Genomic DNA, 11,841 nt, shown 5'->3' with positions numbered 1-11,841 from the left:
AAAAAGTCATCGTATAGTAAGGCATAAAAAGTCATAGTAAAGTATTGCATAAAAAGTCATGAAAACGACATAGTATAGTAAGGCATAAAAAGTCATAAAAACGACATAGTATAGTAAGGCATAAAAACGTCATAGTTAGGTAAGGCATAAAAAGTCATAAAAACGACATTGTATAGTAAGGCATAAAAAGTCATAAAAACGACATAGTATAGTATGGCATAAAAAGTCATAAAAACGACATAGTATAGTATGGCATAAAAAGTCATAAAAACGACATAGTATAGTATGGCATAAAAAGTCATAAAAACGACATAGTATAGTAAGGCATAAAAAGTCATAGTATAGTAAGGCATAAAAACGTCATAGGATAGTAAGGCATAAAAAGTCATAATATAGTAAGGCATAAAAAGTCATAAAAACTAAATTGCACAGTAAGGCATAAAAAGTTATAAAAACGACATAGTATAGTATGGCATAAAAAGTCATAAAAACGACATAGTATAGTATGGCATAAAAAGTCATAAAAACGACATAGTATAGTATGGCATAAAAAGTCATAAAAACGACATAGTATAGTATGGCATAAAAAGTCATAAAAACGACATAGTATAGTATGGCATAAAAAGTCATAAAAACGACATAGTATAGTATGGCATAAAAAGTCATAAAAACGACATAGTATAGTATGGCATAAAAAGTCATAAAAACGACATAGTATAGTATGGCATAAAAAGTCATAAAAACGACATAGTATAGTATGGCATAAAAAGTCATAAAAACGACATAGTATAGTATGGCATAAAAAGTCATAAAAACGACATAGTATAGTATGGCATAAAAAGTCATAAAAACGACATAGTATAGTATGGCATAAAAAGTCATAAAAACGACATAGTATAGTAAGGCATAAAAACGTCATAGGATAGTAAGGCATAAAAAGTCATAGTATGGTAAGGCATAAAAAGTCATAGAAACTAGATTGTACAGTAAGGCATAAAAAGTCATAAAAAGTCATAGTATAGTAAGGCATAAAAAGTCATAGAAACTAGATTGTACAGTAAGGCATAAAAAGTCATAGAAACTAGATTGTACAGTAAGGCATAAAAAGTCATAGAAACTAGATTGTACAGTAAGGCATAAAAAGTCATAGAAACTAGATTGTACAGTAAGGCATAAAAAGTCATAGAAACTAGATTGTACAGTAAGGCATAAAAAGTCATAGAAACTAGATTGTACAGTAAGGCATAAAAAGTCATAGAAACTAGATTGTACAGTAAGGCATAAAAAGTCATAGAAACTAGATTGTACAGTAAGGCATAAAAAGTCATAGAAACTAGATTGTACAGTAAGGCATAAAAAGTCATAGAAACTAGATTGTACAGTAAGGCATAAAAAGTCATAGAAACTAGATTGTACAGTAAGGCATAAAAAGTCATAGAAACTAGATTGTACAGTAAGGCATAAAAAGTCATAGAAACTAGATTGTACAGTAAGGCATAAAAAGTCATAGAAACTAGATTGTACAGTAAGGCATAAAAAGTCATAGAAACTAGATTGTACAGTAAGGCATAAAAAGTCATAGAAACTAGATTGTACAGTAAGGCATAAAAAGTCATAGAAACTAGATTGTACAGTAAGGCATAAAAAGTCATAGAAACTAGATTGTACAGTAAGGCATAAAAAGTCATAGTATAGTAAGGCATAAAAACTCATAAAAACGACATAGCGTAGTATGGCATAAAAAGTCATGAAAACGACTTAGTATAGTAAGGCATAAAAACTTCATAGGATAGTAAGGTATAAAAAGTCATAGTATAGTAAGGCATAAAAAGTCATGAAAACGACATAGTATAGTAAGGCATAAAAAGTCATGAAAACGACATAGTATAGTAAGGCATAAAAAGTCATGAAAACGACATAGTATAGTAAGGCATAAAAAGTCATGAAAACGACATAGTATAGTAAGGCATAAAAAGTCATGAAAACGACATAGTATAGTAAGGCATAAAAAGTCATGAAAACGACATAGTATAGTAAGGCATAAAAAGTCATGAAAACGACATAGTATAGTAAGGCATAAAAAGTCATGAAAACGACATAGTATAGTAAGGCATAAAAAGTCATGAAAACGACATAGTATAGTAAGGCATAAAAAGTCATGAAAACGACATAGTATAGTAAGGCATAAAAAGTCATGAAAACGACATAGTATAGTAAGGCATAAAAAGTCATGAAAACGACATAGTATAGTAAGGCATAAAAAGTCATGAAAACGACATAGTATAGTAAGGCATAAAAAGTCATGAAAACGACATAGTATAGTAAGGCATAAAAAGTCATGAAAACGACATAGTATAGTAAGGCATAAAAACGTCATAGGATAGAAAGGCATAAAAAGGCATAATATAGTAAGGCATAAAAAGTCATAAAAACTACATTGCACAGTAAGGCATAAAAAGTCATAAAAACGACATAGTATAGTATGGCATAAAAAGTCATAAAAAACGACATAGTATAGTATGGAATAAAAAGTCATAAAAAAGACATAGTTTAGTAAGTTATAAAAAGTCATAGTATAGTAAGGCATAAAAAGTCATAAAAACGACATAGTATAGTATGGCATAAAAAGTCATAAAAACGACATCGTATAGTATGGAATAAAAAGTCATAAAAAAGACATAGTTTAGTAAGTTATAAAAAGTCATAGTATAGTAAGGCATAAAAAGTCATAAAAACGACATAGTATAGTATGGCATAAAAAGTCATAAAAACGACATCGTATAGTATGGAATAAAAAGTCATAAAAAAGACATAGTTTAGTAAGTTATAAAAAGTCATAGTATAGTAAGGCATAAAAAGTCATAAAAACGACATAGTATAGTATGGCATAAAAAGTCATAAAAACGACATCGTATAGTATGGAATAAAAAGTCATAAAAAAGACATAGTTTAGTAAGTTATAAAAAGTCATAGTATAGTAAGGCATAAAAAGTCATAAAAACGACATAGTATAGTATGGCATAAAAAGTCATAAAAACGACATCGTATAGTATGGAATAAAAAGTCATAAAAAAGACATAGTTTAGTAAGTTATAAAAAGTCATAGTATAGTAAGGCATAAAAAGTCATAAAAACGACATAGTATAGTATGGAATAAAAAGTCATAAAAAAGACATAGTTTAGTAAGTTATAAAAAGTCATAGTATAGTAAGGCATAAAAACTCATAAAAACGACATAGCGTAGTAAGGCATAAAAAGTCATAAAAACTACATTGTAGAGTAAGGCATAAAAATTCATAAAAACGACGTAGTATAGTATGGCATAAAAAGTCACAAAAACGACATAGTATAGTAAGGCATAAAAACGTCATAGTATAGTAAGGCATTAAAAGTCATAGTATAGTATGGCATAAAAAGTCATGACAACGACATAGTATAGTAAGGCATAAAAACGTCATAAAAAGTCTTAAAAATGACATAGTACAGTAAGGCTTAAAACGTCATAAAAAGTCATAAAAATGACATAGTATAGTAAGGCATAAAAACGTCACAGGATAGTAAGGCATAAAAAGTCATAAAAACTACATTGTACAGTAAGGCATAAAAAGTCATAAAAACGACATAGTATAGTAAGGCATAAAAACGTCATAGGATAGTAAGGTATAAAAAGTCATAGTATAGTAAGGCATAAAAACTCATAAAAACGACATAGCGTAGTAAGGCATAAAAAGTCATAAAAACTACATTGTAGAGTAAGGCATAAAAATTCATAAAAACGACGTAGTATAGTATGGCATAAAAAGTCATAAAAACGACATAGTATAGTAAGGCATAAAAACGTCATAGTATAGTAAGGCATTAAAAGTCATAGTATAGTATGGCATAAAAAGTCATGACAACGACATAGTATGGTAAAGCATAAAAAGTCATAGTATAGTAAGGCATAAAAAGTCTTAAAAATGACATAGTATAGTAAGGCATAAAAACGTCATAAAAAGTCTTAAAAATGACATAGTACAGTAAGGCATAAAAACGTCATAAAAAGTCATAAAAATGACATAGTATAGTAAGGCATAAAAACGTCACAGGATAGTAAGGCATAAAAAGTCATAGTATAGTAAGGCATAAAAAGTCATAAAAACTACATTGTACAGTAAGGCATAAAAAGTCATAAAAACGACATAGTATAGTAAGGCATAAAAACGTCATAGTATAGTAAGGCATAAAAAGTCATAGTATAGTAAGGCATAAAAACATAAAAAAGACAGTATAGTAAGGCATAAAGTCATAAAAAAGACAGTATAGTAAGGCATAAAAAGTCATAGTATAGTAAGGCATAAAAAGTCATAAAAATGACATAGTATAGTAAGGCATAGAAACATCATAGGATAGTAAGGCATAAAAAGTCATAAAAACTACATTGTATAGTAAGGCATAAAAAGTCACAGTATAGTAAGGCATAAAAAGTCATAAAAACGACATAGTATACTATGGCATAAAAAGTCATAAAAACGACATAGTTCAGTAAGGCATAAAAAGTCTTAAAAACGACATAGTATACTAAGGCATAAAAACGTCATAGTATAGTGAGCCTTAAAAAGTCATAAAAATGACATAGCATAGTAAGGTATAAAAATTCATAAAAATGTCATAGTATGGTAAGGCATAAAAAGTCATAAAAACTTCATAGTATAGTAACGTATAAAAAGTCATAAAAATGACATAGTATAGTAAGGCATAAAAAGAAAAAAAAACGACATAGTATAGTAAGGCATAAAAAGTCATAAAAAAATCATATTAAAGCAAGGCATAAAAAGTCATATTGTAGTAAGGCATAAATAGTCATCGTATAGTAAGGCATAAAAAGTCATAAAAACGTCATAGTATAGTAAGGAATAAAAATTCATAAAAACTTCACAGTATAGTAAGGAATAAAAAGTCATAGTATAGTAAGGCATAAAAAGTCATAGTATAGTGAGTCATAAAACGTCATAAAAACGACATAGTATAGTAAGGAATAAAAACAACAGTGTAGTAAGGCTTCAGAAATCTTAAAAATGTCATATTATAGTAAGGCATAAAAAGTCATAAAAACATCAAACTATAGTAAGGAATAACAACGTCATAGTACAGTAAGGTACAAAAAGTCCTAAAAACATCATATTATAGTAAGGAATAAAAATGTCATAGTACAGTAAGGTATAAAAAGTCCTAAAAACGTCACAGTATTATAAGTCATAAAAACGACATAAAAACGCCATCCTTTTCCAAAAGTGGGCAAGTGATATAAGTCATTTTTGGTTCTGACTTGTGCAAAGGAGTGTGTAAAATTGAAATCCACAAGGGTAGAATTGAGATCCACAAAAACTTTTTTGCTTCACAAATTTTAAATTGATGTATGTGTGTAATTGAATGTATTCACTGATAATTTTTTCATTTGTGGAATCTGTTTGTGTATTTGCAAAGCCTTTTCATTTTTGCATGAAATTCTTTTGAACTTGAAAAATTATTTTTTTGTATTTGTGGAAGGTGTTTTCTATATTTACAGATTACAGATTCATGCAAGGATTGTCGATCTGTTCACACAAATAACATTGAAACAAATGTACCTCCACAGTATAGGATGATGAAATATTGTTTAAACATGGGATTACAGTACACATTGAGTGTTGCACCTGATTGCACATGTTGTTATGATGGAAGTACACTGTTGCCTTATAAAATGTCACCATGTGAAAAGCTCATATACTAAATACATACAAAACAGGGGCCCACTTTCAAAACATTGCTATGTAGCAATACTAGTGGTTAAAAACTCTACAAGATGCATTTAAATACCTGCCAAGTCCAAGTACTTTATCATATTGACACTAAAATCATATTGAAACTAAATATTTCCATTAAGCCTTCGTGCACGTTGATTTGCAACTCTTCTCCCAATGATAGCTATATTAAAGGGATGACAAATTTGTTGCGTCACAGAATATACTGCCCACCCACAATGTGACGCATGTAGAACGATTCATTATATATTCTTCTCTCTCCTGCAATTATGTTGTTCTTGCATTAAAGTAACATTATTTTGAAATCCTTTTGGGTGATAAATGAAGCAAACTAGGACTTCCTTTAAAAAAAAACAAAAGAAAACATGACAACCTGTAACAGCCAAGAAAATTTGTAATTTATTAATATAGTCCGAAAGAAGCTCCATAATTCATGGAAACATTTTTTTCCGGTGCATGTCCTTAACAATCACATTCTATGAGGAGAAAAAAGAACAACATTAAAAGCCACAACTTTGTATTTCAGTTACAGACATTTTTCCTTAATGTTTTTTTTTCAAAGTAAAGAGAAAGGCAAAGGCAAAGTACCCCGATTCCCCCACCCTCCCCTTAAAAAACAGACAGCCTTAAAAGTCATGGGCTTTTTTTTTCAGTACAACCCACAGTGCTTTAGCAGAAGGATAAGCGCTCATTGGTTAAGGATTACACAGCATGATGACGCAATGTAAAGTTTTGCTAAAACATTAGATGATGATGACAATAAGGAGGTGGGGGAGAAAATAGAGTGGAGGAAATTTGAGCAAGAGACAAAACAAGAACAACCCTACATCAAACCCTGAACCCCAGAGTCTAAGTCGACAAACGCCTGCAGTACAGCTGCAGGGTTTGGACTCTTCCCTCCCGCTTGTGCATAGATCATGATCCTTTAAAAACCAGCTTTATTCCTCCACTTCAACCTGCCTCTGAAAACCATCTGTTACATGAAGACATCTCTCAACTATTGAATACCTGTCACAGGAACAGACATGTTAACAGACAGGAGAGATGATTAAATCAAATAAAGAAAAAAAAAATTCTTGCACGATACTCCTGAACTACAGGATGGAAACTTAAACGTACAGTCAAAACATACAAATGCATTTTCTGTCTTTTTGACAATCATACCATTGATCATTGTTTAAATGTAAAGCAATTTCTACTTAGATTTCACATGTAAAGCACTCCACTTTTTTCAAAGTTGATTCTCAGTCTTATTTGGTAAATATGTAACTTGCTACAAACATTTTTTTTTGTTGTTTTAAAGAAACAATGGTACTCTATATTCTGTTAAACTCATAACCTTCAGTGCTTTCTCGGAGTTTAATTGTTTTCAGTTCCTTTTATTCACACAAACATTAAATTTATAAATGATGGAGTTGGTATCTGGAACCCTGGCCTTCCTGAGACAAAATCCACATCTTTTATGAGTGTGCAAGATAGTGAGCAAACTGCGTCGTTTACAGAAAACATAAAATCACAACTCAATACATACAGAGATAGTCTGTCCACACTGAAAGAGAAATTAAAACTTGAAGTATGACACAACACTGATCAATCCCAGAGTTCTGAAAGTAGCATAAATCTTCATTTTGCAAGATTTTCATGTCCATATTTGATGGAAATGAATGTTGATGAAATTTCTTTTTTTCTTTTCTTTTTTTCTTTACAACATTCCTGTTATAAATTCCTATTTCCTTAAACTTCAGACAAATGAAATGCTTGTAAACGACAAGTGGCTTTTGCAAAACAAGAACAGAAAAGATAGGCACCTCTGAAATGAGTCTTGTAACAAACTCACCTCCCACACTTTATCCCTTTCCATTTCCACATGAAGTTAACATAGGGATTACTAGTCCTTCTACAGCTATCTATGGCCACAGTTCTTTGTTTTTTCTTTTTTTTTAACTTTGTATATTTTTTTGTACTTTTTTTTTTTTTTTTTTTTTTTTTTTTACTTTTTTTCTTGATTTTTTTGTATAATTGGAACAAAATGGTGCAATACTCAATGATAATCCTTGTATTGGATTATTCCACAATAAAAGCCACTATAAGGTAGATAACTTTTTACAGATAGAATGAAAAAAAATCCATTAAGTCCTTGAGTAAACATGTACACATGAATTGTCACCATCTCCCCTCCGTACTTAGACTCGTTTATCTACGATTAGCTGAGTGAGGGGTAGAAGACACTCAGTGCAACGTTAGAAGATAATAACAATGTCTATCAGAATAGTTTTTGATAGAACAAACAACAACAAATAAAAGATAAAAACACAAAATATAACATACTGAGTGGAACATAACAGCAGGCCATGTGCCCTGTACACACACAGTTTCTTGCGCACACATTCATACAAACATCTGACTTTCAAGCACACATCTAAGATGACTTTTGCATTTTTTTTTCAGAGATTTTGTATTTGTAACTTAATGCAATAAATTTTTGATATTCTCTAAAAGCCCCTAAGTGTACCTGTCAGATGGAGAGAACAAGAACAAGAATTACTGACTTCACATTACGTTATTGGCGCTCCATGATTCAAGTATTTGTGTTCAATATTTTGTTTTGTTTTGATATGTTTGTGATTTTTTATCAACTGGGTAAAATATGCATTACACCAGATGATTCAGGTTGGGCTTTTAGACAGGCTAATTAACAAACAAATACACATATATACAGTACAAGCACTTCAAAGTACTGTATTATGTCATCAAAACCAGAACGTGCATATCCAAACTCTATAGAAGAAAGACGCAGCTTTCAATCAATCAAGTATCAGTTTACACCCGACCCGAATTCTTTCCTTCGTATCACTTATTTGCGGGGAAAATACATATTGCTCATTTTCAGTTGTATGAAACCAAGACCTATCAAACAAAAAATGAAAAGTTTCAGAGGTTACGATCCAAGAAGTCTGAAGAGGTGATACCACACACCGTACTTGCAGTATATATATATATGTAGTGTATACATACAGTATATACTGTTATCTAGAACAGAGCTGTAGAGAGGAGAGCCTCTCGATGCTGGTGCAGCATGGGAAACCCCCTTCACTGTCAGGGTTCTCCAGTTAGTACAGGATGCTGGGAGGTCCTCGGCTATTGGGTCTGTCTGAGCTTGGATCAAGGCAGTTACAGAAACAGGCAATAGTGATTTTTGCTTGTGTGCTGCAGGACTGCAAGTCCTGAAAGGTAGCCTTTTCCCGTTTTCTTGTTTATTTATTTTTTTTAATTTTTAAACTTTTTTTTTTTAATTTTTTTTTTTTTTTCAAATGTTTTTAAGACTTTGTACCTCTTGAAATGCACCCCTCCCCTCTTGCTGATGCAGAGTGAGGGGAGTGAGGCTGATACAGTGGGCCCAAGCCATCTGGGTCTGTGGAAATGTACAGTTCAGTGGGCCTGCTTTGAGCAGGACACAAACATAAAAACGAGATAAATACAGCATCCACAAAAAGGCACCCCGGCCACCAGTCTACTCCTTTAGATGGTGGTAGTAGAGGCTGCTGACCGGAGACGTTTCAGCTAGAAGTGCAGAGCTTTAACATATTATAGATCTTTTTTTTTTTCATTTAGATTTTTTAGCATTTTTAAGATTTTTATGTCAAACTTCATAAAAATGACATTAAAATGCGATTTCATTTTTGGTTTTAAAAAAATATGTACCCGGGATTACCCATCAGCAACTGTGCACTGTAGCAAACTGGAACCCCCAACTGAGTAGATTTTCTCCTTAGCATGGGGCATTCCCCACAAAAGCATTAAAAAAAAAAATCTCAGTCATTTAAGGGTGTGATGCTGCCGCCCATTTGTTTGATCCCTCCTGTCCCCCGCTGCACCCTCCGCAAAGGTTATCAAAGCTCCTCCAAACAGGGAACAGAAGTGCTGTCTACAAAGACACAGTATGACACAGCAAATTTATATTGGCACATTACGTTGGCATCTTTTACATGCAATAATAGGCCCCCAAACAGTAACTATAGGCCTTTTAAGAAAAGGCTTGAATACAAGCCTTTTCCTTTCCAATTAGGATTAAGTTCGAGGCATGAGGTCTGTACATATTGTTGCGCAGATGGCCTTTTAATTTAAGACTTCACTCTCACAGTAAAAAGGACAGATACGGAGAGCTGCATCTCATACTTGGTATCATCAACTCCCCTACCCTGAGATCAAGCTGGACAGAAGTGTCTTCAGCGCAGAGAGAAAGGCCGACCTTTGATAAAGTGTTCGGACTTTAGTATATGACAGTGTTCTGGTGGCTTAGCCTGACTTTACAGAGACAGTGGCCATTCTGAAGTGCTGACAGGAGCGCGCGGGGGACAAGTGTTAGGGTTTGCCAAGCTCTGGGAGGAGTGCTCATTCCCAAGTCAGGTTTGGCGTGCTGTAAAGGGCCCCAGCCTCTAGTCTTTTGCATAGAAACAGATACGAGGGCCTGTTGGTGCCTGGTCAGGGGAGGGCTACTGGGTCTGGTTGAGGTGGAGGAGGAGAGGAGGTTATAGCGTAGCAGCTAGGCAAAGGGTAAGGGGGGACAGCCTGCGGGCAGGCGGAGCAGCTTGGAGCGACAAACACCCACACCCTATTTTTTACACATCTCAAGATACTACCTGGAAGTACTACAGAATACTGTCAAACACAAAAGCATGATCAGTTAAAAACAAATAGACAATCAATAACGGTCTGTAGTATTGATCCTCGTTTTGCATTCAATACACAGGATGAACATACAGAGGCACCTCTGACCAAAGTGTTTCTGCATATGAACAGTGAAGGGCTAGTTCAGCAGCCAGTATTTTGTAGACCACTGCATGTAGACAAAAATTAACAATAGAACACACTGGAAAAAAATAAAGTCAAATGATCTTTCAAAAAAAAAAAAAAAAGTACACTGGCAAAAAATCCAGAAATATGACTATTACATCTTCCAGCTAAAGTGATCTTTGTGTCAAAGAACTGAGTGATGGGGGAGAGGGCAGGACGACAGTAGGGTCGAGTGGTGGCGGGCCCCCATTGGAGATGCCGTTTGTGGCAGAGAACCGTGATTGGCCAGTCTTGGAGGAGCCGCTTTCTTACCAGACTGAGGGAGGGTCAAGTGGAGCCCAGGAGCAAATGGCGCTTCCGCTTGACACCCAGAGGACCACAACAGAGAGGCACTCAGTGGACACTCGCCCTCCCCACCCCACTCTGACTCACTCACTGACTGACTGGCTGGCTGACTGGCTCACTGGCCAGCAGGTGTCAGAGACAGCTGACGTTGCAAGTCGAGTGCCTCCAAACAGAACAAGGCTAAACATTTGGAGTAACAGTGATATTCACTTTGATAAAGTTCAAAGAAGAAAAAAAAAATATAGACTGCAGTTTTTTCCCCAAAGTCCAATGGTACATTTCAGTTTTGTTTCCCTTCATCCTGCTACCAGAGGAACAACGCCAGACACATTTCCAAGTAATAGATACAGTACATAAAAGAGCAGGATTTTTTTGTTGTTTTCAATGTTTTTGCTGCTCCTTTTTTGATTTATTGGATTGCAGTTGAAGCGATTTGCTCTTCATAAGTGCTATGATAAAACCCTTTGAATTTATAAAAGTCTTAGTCTCTTCTGTTTGTACAGTACCAAACGCAAGGAACACTCGTAGGTCTACTGCATTAGGAGAAACCCCTCTTATTTGGTATTGTGCCAGATACCCAGAACCATCCGATCCCGCTGTGGATTCAGTCTCTGTTGGGTGTGGCTGTGGCACGCAGAGAGGAAGTGTGCATTGTTGAGTACCCAGTTTCACTCTTAAGTACAGTTTGCTGCATGCACAGCTGCTTCTTCCTCTTCGCAGAGTTTTCCCAACAGTTTCAGGGGGACTGGCGGCCTGGAGGGAATCCAAGTTTTGAAAAGGGGGGTAAGTTTTTTGAAGTTCCAAAGTCTTTTGCTGCAATCAGCAACAATCAAAAAAGAGAGAAAAGAAAAACAAAAAACAAAAGAGAAACCAGCTCCGGTGGACATCGAGTATGGACGGAAGAAAGGTCTATGGTGTA

The sequence above is a fragment of the Seriola dumerili genome, unplaced genomic scaffold (genome assembly GCF_002260705.1).
Source record: "Seriola dumerili isolate Sdu_G_001 unplaced genomic scaffold, Sdu_1.0 BDQW01000621.1, whole genome shotgun sequence".
NCBI classification, from domain to species: Eukaryota; Metazoa; Chordata; class Actinopteri; order Carangiformes; family Carangidae; genus Seriola; species Seriola dumerili.
This window is presented reverse-complemented; position numbering follows the sequence as displayed.